Source organism: Nannobrachium achirus (genome assembly GCF_963921795.1).
Source record: "Nannobrachium achirus genome assembly, chromosome: 16".
Lineage (NCBI taxonomy): Eukaryota > Metazoa > Chordata > Actinopteri > Myctophiformes > Myctophidae > Nannobrachium > Nannobrachium achirus.
Window position 1 is genome coordinate 11,174,213 of NC_137823.1, and position 8,464 is coordinate 11,182,676.

An 8,464-nucleotide genomic window follows, 5' to 3' on the forward strand; every position below is an offset into this window, starting at 1 on the left:
GTATATGCATTCTGAGGTGTTTTGAAAAGATCTACAAGCTCACAATGCATCACTTTGAGCTTGTAGATCTGCTATCTTCAAAGCATTACAGTAAATACTTTGGAAACTTGTGAAATGGGACATTCTGGGAAATAAGTACTTTTACTTTTTACTTTACTCAGTACTTCAGTATATTCTAATAGGAATGATTGTGTACTTTTACTCGAGTAAATTCTGAATCCCAGCCTTTTTAATGTGTAACAGAGTATTTGCACAATGTGGTGCTTTTACTCGAGTACAAAATGTGAGTACTTCTTCCACCACTGGCAGCAGAACACTGAGCTGTGCAGCTTCATCAATGAAGAGAAAACAAACATCATTTCTCACAGATTGCGGGGTATGCAATTGAACATTCACAATTAGCCCATGTTCTAGGGTCAGTAGAGTGAAGGTAGTATGCACAGTTCTTGTCTCCATAGTTATGAGGATATCCAGAGTGCCAGTACCTGCACAATAAACAACAGTATTTGAACCACATCCTCTCAGTCACTCACATACAGTGACGTTAGATAGAATTACAATATAAAAACATGTCAAATGTCTCACGTTGTTGTCAGTGGAGATCCATCCAGCCACGCCCATCTGCCCCCAGTCCTGATCAGACCCATCCATGATCCAGCAATACTCCTAGTGTGCAATCCTCTGATGAATACCTGATCATTTGGACATGATTGAATCATCATTAATTTTAATACATTCACTTCTTCACTTTAATCATCACTATGAACACCTGGACACGCACAAATGCACGCACGCACGCCACGCACGCACTCACACACACACACACACACACATGCGCGCGCACACACACACACCTGAGGTAGTAATAAACGCACGCACGCACACACACATACGCACGCACGCATGCACGCACACACGCGCGCACACACACCTGAGGTAGCAATAGACACATGCACGCACGCACACACGCACACATGCACACATGCACGCACACACGTGCACGCTCACACGTGCACGCTCAAACATGCATATACACGCACACACGCACACGCACGCACGCACACACACACACACACGCACACACACGCACACACACACACACACACGCACACACACACACACACACACACACACACACACACACACACACACACACACACACACACACACACACACACTAACCTGTTCTCCTCTACTGTTAATGGACACCAGATCAGCTCCTTGACTCAGACAGTAGTCTCTGCCTTGCTGCCATGTTCTCTCTTCAGTAGTAGTTCTGTAGTAACATTTGTCTGCAAACTTCTTCCATCCACTGGGACACGACTCTAAAAACATCAAACAGGAGATTTACTGATGGGTTTTCACACAGTGTACTGTAAACTATGGTGTGGTATTTATTTATTTGTTCAATATTCCCAAAACAAAAATCATCTCTCTCTCTCTCTGTCTGTCTGTCTGTCTGTCTGTCTGTCTGTCTGTCTGTCTGTCTGTCTGTCTGTCTCTCTCTCTCTCTCTCTCTCTCTCTCTCTCTCTCTCTCTCTCTCTCTCTCTACGATCTAGAAACGCAAAGTAGGGTGGAAAACCAGACTCTTCTCTCCCCTCGCTTCACCGAGTGAACAACAGAAACGCAAGAAGCAACAACGCATGCTAGGCTTTTTCTCGCCTACTAATACATACCAAGGCCCTCCTTAGCATTTTGGCTTTGTGGCCGAGTGGTTAACGCATTCTGTTTTCGATCCATGGGTCCCGGGTTCGCGTTCCGCTAGTGTCACAACAACTTTTTTTTTTTTTTTTCGCGGCCATAAAGTTATTATTATTACATTATTATCCATGACGGAGGCGATGAGCCGACTCAGCGCCATTACCGAGTTATGTGAATAATGTAATAATAATAATAACTTTTTTTGCAGAAAAATAAGCTGTCTGCGGTGGCGGAAAGAAGTGGCCATGCAGGACGCAAACCCTGGACCCATGGATCAAAAACAGAATACATTAACCACTCAGCCACCAAGCCACAACACAGACAAGGGCATTCAGTATGTATTAGTAGGAGAGAAAAAGCCTAGCATGCGTTGTTGCTTCTTGTGTTTCTGTTGTTCACTCGGTGACATGGACACTACATCATTTGGGCTTCATATGAACACTTGATAAAAAGGCGAAACGCAACGGCAATATCCCGGGACCTCGCCGTTTTCTCTACAGAGCTTTGTCGACTTTGGACTTTTTCTAGCCAATAGGGATGAGCTGTAATTGCTTAATTGCCCACCCCTTCTGACTTCCTATTGGCCGGGCTTTAAACATCCATAACTCCAGTTAGCAGCATGGTACCATCTTGAAACTCACCTCACCTCGTACAGTGAAGGTGACCCTGACCTAGAGCCCTGCCCTGCCCCTAGGCATGGCACCGTATTTATTGAGTTAATTATTTCCCTGCGTGGCTTTCACTGGTGCGCGCTGCAGCTACACACTCATGGGCAGTTCATACTATCACCGACCACCGAAATTTGTGTCGGAATGGTCTGGTTCAACTACAAAATGACATCACTCTCAACTTCTGAAACTTCTTAAATGGATAACCCATAATTTGAGTTCAGAAAGCTGCACGCACGTCAGAATGTCAGAACTATCCGACGAATGTTTGGTGGTCAGAGACAGTATGTACAGCCCTTTAGCTGTGCACTTTCTTTTTCGCTCTGATTTAAAACAACCTGAGTCAAGAGCACAGCAACACACACATCACAACACAAGTAAGATATTGTGTGGTTGCAAACACACCATAGTACAGATTATATAGTACAGACTAGTACTAGTACGACTTTCTTTCTTTCTAGATACACTTTTTGCCAATGTGGAAGCAGCATTCCCGGTGACACAATAAATAAGCAACCACACTCACAATGTCCCAGAATTGCATCTTTATAGTTTCCACACAACTCCTCTAAGGTATATTAATAACATAGTTTCAACAATGTTGAAATTTGAAAATGGGTGTTTTTTCCCTTTAAGTAAAACACTTAATTACTTAAAGTCGTACTATGTAACTTTTTTTATAAAACAAATCTTAAAATTCTCCTAACTATTAAATCACAAAAGTTTTAGAAGATCCGCGCCGTGAATTTCAGCCTGTAAAGCCTTCTCTATATATGTAAACTGTGATCCTTGCCGGGGACCGGATCTCGCGCCAAAATTGCGTCATCACACTACCGGCCAATCACAGCGAGGGTTATACAACTGCCGGCCAATCACAGCGCATCTTGAAGTGGGGTCGCTATGGCTGCCATATTTGTTGTCACCCGTTTGTACCATCCCGTCTCTAGGTAATTTCGCCTAGCAGGCAGGGTGAAGGAGTCCGTATCTCTGGAATTACTGAACGCACAGGAACAAGGGACCCCTCTAAAGATAGATCTCAGCGAGGTGGAGGCAGACGCGGGGGTCTGAAGGTACGAAAAACGGCCGAAAGACGCGGACGCGACCGCGGTTTGCTATAGGGCTAATGACCACTAGTTGGGCATCTTACACAGTATAGCTTTAACACCAATGCATACAGAGAAACAGATATACAGACACAATAATTGATCATCTTTATGTGTTTAGGGGACGAGAGGAGAGGAGAGGAGAGGAGAGGAGAGGAGAGGAGAGGAACAGGTTTCAGTCCTAATACATTTCAGTCTCATAATGTATGTAAACAGCCGCAGGGGATAATAGAGGGGTCACTTTTTTGTATAACCCTGTTGTCCATTTTTAATGTAATGACATATTATTGTTTTATTTATTATACATTTATTATCTGTAAAACATTATATGATGCACTGAATGTATAACTACTTGTAAACCATTAATTCTTCTAAATGTTTTTACCTGGCTGTGGTCCTGGAGTGGAAGCTGCAAGGTTCCCTGGAACTTCACTGACATCTAAGACAAACATTCACAAACGGCACACCCACGCACATACGAACACACACACAAATGACTAGTAAGACGCCTCAGGGCGACAAGCGACCTCGCACCATGTCTTGGCCATCTGGCCAGTGATGTATATCGGACCAGTTACCCATATATGGAGATCAGTGTTGTACCTGAACACGCTCAATGAATGATCGTTCATGATGATCACGCGACCGTGAACTGAACGTTCTTTGTTTCTGCTTGATGAACATTATATTATACGTTCATATTATGTTCAAGGCTATGTCTTGTGAGCTAGAATATGTCTTTTTTACAGGATTTACTCCATCTCTTTTCATGGGACTATAGGGAAATGATTTCCACATTTACCCATATTCGGGTTAACGTGATGACGTCTCTCAACAAGCGGCGGGCGCTCGCTCAGTCAGCAGGGAAAGTCAGACGCAGGAGGGGTAACGTAGCATGAAACTAAATCATAACATAATCTACGACACGCACAGACAACAACAAGTGGCATTGCCATGGATAGTCATTTACAGCAGGGAGGGGCTCATGCACGCACGCAGATCACATGTTTTGGGGAGCGCTGCTTTTCATTCAACCTCCTCTCTGTGTTGGCATTGCGCGAGGACAGTAGCTGATATACAAGCTGACATCTCATTTGCGAATGCGACCGCTGTGAGCTTGGGGGAAAATCACGCTCTTTCGAACGACCATCATTTCGACCGGAGGGTTAGCGACTCATTCCACGGAGGTTAGGGTTAGGTGGTGAGGGTTAGAGTCGGTTGTCGAAAAGATGACATGTAGTAACAGCGACACACTCCCGAGCTTGGAGGTCTGCTGTTCTCGGCCACTCTGTGTGGGCGACAACCTCCCGGAATATAAATGGCGACTGCTTTGTGTGTATGGGGGGCGGCCGCCCCTCGTATAGCTTGTGTTTTGATTTGACTTCCCTCCTTCTGAGCGAGCGCTGTTCGTTGAGAGACCTCATCACGTTCACTCAAATATGGGTAAATGATATCTGCCCTTCCCTAGTTCCATGTAAAGAGATGAATAATAGTGGTATAGGAGTAAATCCTGCTAGTTTAGTAATCCTGCAGGAACAGAACGGGAGCACAGCCGCACCTGTCATTCATTAGTGGCCAAAGTGACTGTGTGAAGAGAAGTTTGTTTCTATCGCAACACTTTACTCTGTTGTTCTCTTTCTGCCTTTCTTTTTCAGTCCTGTGTGTGTCATTGACCCGCAGTAAGTTGTGTCTCATGTTTATGTTCACTGTTGTTATTGTTAGGATTACACTACTTTCTGTAACTGTGTGTCATTGTTTGATGTGCCGATCTACCTCTGTTGAATGTCTGACACTATTTAGATTGATTTCTATGTTGATTCATCCCTGTTATTGTTTGTATTTGTACCTGTGTGTGCAGACATCATATCATATCATGTTGCATATATATATATATGTGTCAACATATTCGTTTCATAAAGAATACATGTTTACCATTCTTTGGTACTGGAGTGGAAGTAGTAGACCTACTGTTCCCAGAGTCACCTGCGAAGACAAATTTGTACACACACCCAGCCACTATCGCAAAGACAAAGAGGCACACGCACACGCATGCAATTACAGTTAGTTTGCCTACACACACACACACACACACACACACACACACACACACACACACACACACACACACACACACACACACACACACACACACACACACACAGAGGGTAAACAGCGTGCTACAACATGTTTTTGAATTAAATACACAAAATAACATGGATGGAGAGGAAGTAAGCCATTTACCATGAGAAGGAGTGGGTTGTTAGGGTTAGGCATCGGCTCGTGCCACAACCCTGAAACAGTGGTAAATCAGCCAACGACCCACGACCCTCGAATGGTAAATTGCTTTTCTACCACTTCTACCATATAAATGAAAGAAAACACAGTTGTAACTTGCAAATGTTACAACTGCAACTCAACAGTGGGCGGGGTCCATGAGCCAACTCAAGGTTGTTGACTGATTTACCACTGTTTTAAGCCAATGAGAATCCAGTATCTGAACATGTGACCACAAAAAGGGGTAGAAGGACTTTTTTCCCACCAAGACACAGCAACCAATGGGTGCGAAGAAGGGGACAACAGGCGGAACTTGACAAAGGGTGAATTGGTGGGGACTTCTCAACTTACTGTGAACCAATCACGACTTATATGGGCATTCTAGCAAGGGGTGCAAGACAGGCTGGGTTCCTCATGCACGTGCGGTTCCGCACGTGCGAACATTTTCAGGTTTTGTACGGTTTATCCTTTTGTTTTAACTGGTTTCTAAGGTTTTTACCTAATTGTAACACAATATAAACTGTGCTTTTTCTAGACACCATGAGCATATGTCTATTATGATTTATTTACTTATTTTTGCAACAACTTGTGTATAAAATACATATACTTACTTTCTGTATTTGTAGGTATTTGTACTTTACTAGAGTATATCCAATTTCCATTACTTTACTAGGCCTATCTACTCCAATACATATCGGATACAAATATTGTATTTTTACTCAACTATCTTAAAACTGTGCTTACTATTACTTTGCAAATATACATTATAAAACGTAGATAAACCATACTTTTACTTAAAGGACCAGGTCACCTCTGGGACAACCAGATCTTATTTTATTGGTGTGTGGGACACGATCAACACAATCCTGAATTATTTTTTGTGTTCAATCTGTGTTTTTAGATATGTTAGTATTTCAGCATGCTGGTCATATGATGCATTTTGCATCATATGACCAGTTGTAGCATGCTGAAATCGGCTGAAATACTAAAATATCTAAAAACACAGATTGAACACAAAAAATAACTCAGGATTGTGTTGATCGTGTCCCACACAACAATAAAATAAGATCTGGTTGTCCCAGAGGTGACCTGGTCCTTTAAGGAGGGAATTCGGGTACTTTTTCCAACACTGGCTGGCAGCAGCAGGCAGGCAGCCGTCCTCCACATGTAGTGCACAGACTGGAGACACTGCTCATCACTGACCATGTTCTCTCTCTCTCTCTCTCTCTCTCACTCTCTCTCTCTCTCACTCTCTCTCTCTCTCTCTCTCTCTCTCTCTCTCTCTCTCTCTCTCTCTCTCTCTCTCTCTCTCTCTCACTCTCTTTCCTGTTATATAAGCTTGCTTGAGAGAGAGGGCTTTAGTTCACCACCAAATTTGCCACCAGAGCTAAATAACAGACACTTTTTGCTCCATGGAAATTCTTTGCTTGTGGTAGCTTGCAATGCCTTTATGAGGCTGTGCAAGTGCACCCATAGACACCCCTTATGTATATGGGTGTGTTTCTATAAGTGTAGTTGTTTATTTTGGCTAGTTTCTAAAGTGTAATTGTCACCATTATCCACCACTTATCAACTCACGTTTCAAACGCTTCTGTCTCCTCTGAGGCTGTGGTGGACCTGAGATGTCAAATGTAGCCACTGGAGACACTGGAGACAAAAGACATGAGTAGCATAATTACAACATACTGAGGAATACACTTTTGGCTCATTGTTCTATTTGATATCACTTCTACCTTGATACAACTTCCAACACACCCTGTACTGCACCCTTATAACACCATATGTGTGGAGGTGTGGGGTAACACCTACACAAGCAATAAGCATAATGCAGAAAAAACAAGAAGAACAGCTAATAACGTTGGATATCATGAATGCACAAATGCACTCTTTTTGAACTCACAGTAATACTAAAAATGCACAAATAATGTATAAAGTAAGACATAAACTGCTCCCTGCCAAGTTCCAACATACAATAAAGGTTTAGAGATAGGGATGGTAGGTACGAGCTGAGTGGGGAACTGAACATAAAATAACTAAGAGCTGGGAAGAGAAGGGAAGGGAAGGGAAGGGAATGGAAGAGAAGGAGAATAGAATAGAATAGAATAGAATAGAATAGAATTATCTTTTATTTATGTGAACAAACTTGTTTGGTCGTTTTTTATGTTTGTTAGGTTCTTTCTTGCTAAAATGTAAAATACATTGTGTAATAAGGATAGGCATCAGTAGGCTATAAGCTTCTGCCTATACATTTTTGATACCTTTTCGATCAGGCTATAAGAAAAAAAAATCAAACCATTGGTTCGTTAGGTACCTAATGCTAGTTAGAAATAAATACATGATTACCATCCATTAGTCCTGAAGTCTCTGGAACATCGTTGACATCTGTAGAGACATGCAAAGTATTACAAATAAATACAAGAGATAGAATGTCTCCTCTGTGGGCAGCACTTATTATGTACTGTATATCACAGATGGCATTACAGGCCCATGAATATCCAGACATTTCTGTTATCCGTCTGGATAATCTGACAATATCCTTATATCCCTGTATGTATGTATGTATGTATGTATGTATGTATGTATGTATGTATAACAACCGGGGTGCGCTGGTCAGAGAGTTCCAGGTCGGGGAAAAGGTGTTGGTGTTGGTCCCCACACGTGAGTAGCCTGGGCTGGCTTCCAATTTCGGGCTTTTGATCCGGTCGGGAGCGGAAGAG

At 42.7% G+C, this 8,464-nt stretch overlaps 1 long non-coding RNA gene across 1 annotated transcript; it reads right to left on the reverse strand.

Moving 5' to 3' along the window:
* Positions 1–392: 392 nt before the first annotated feature.
* Positions 393–1,325, reverse strand: LOC308301303. Its single transcript, XR_013962870.1, has 3 exons — positions 1,183–1,325; positions 586–692; positions 393–485 (listed from the first exon to the last, which is right to left on the reverse strand). It is a non-coding gene; the product is annotated as an uncharacterized lncRNA (long non-coding RNA).
* Between the last annotated feature and the right edge of the window lie 7,139 nt (positions 1,326–8,464).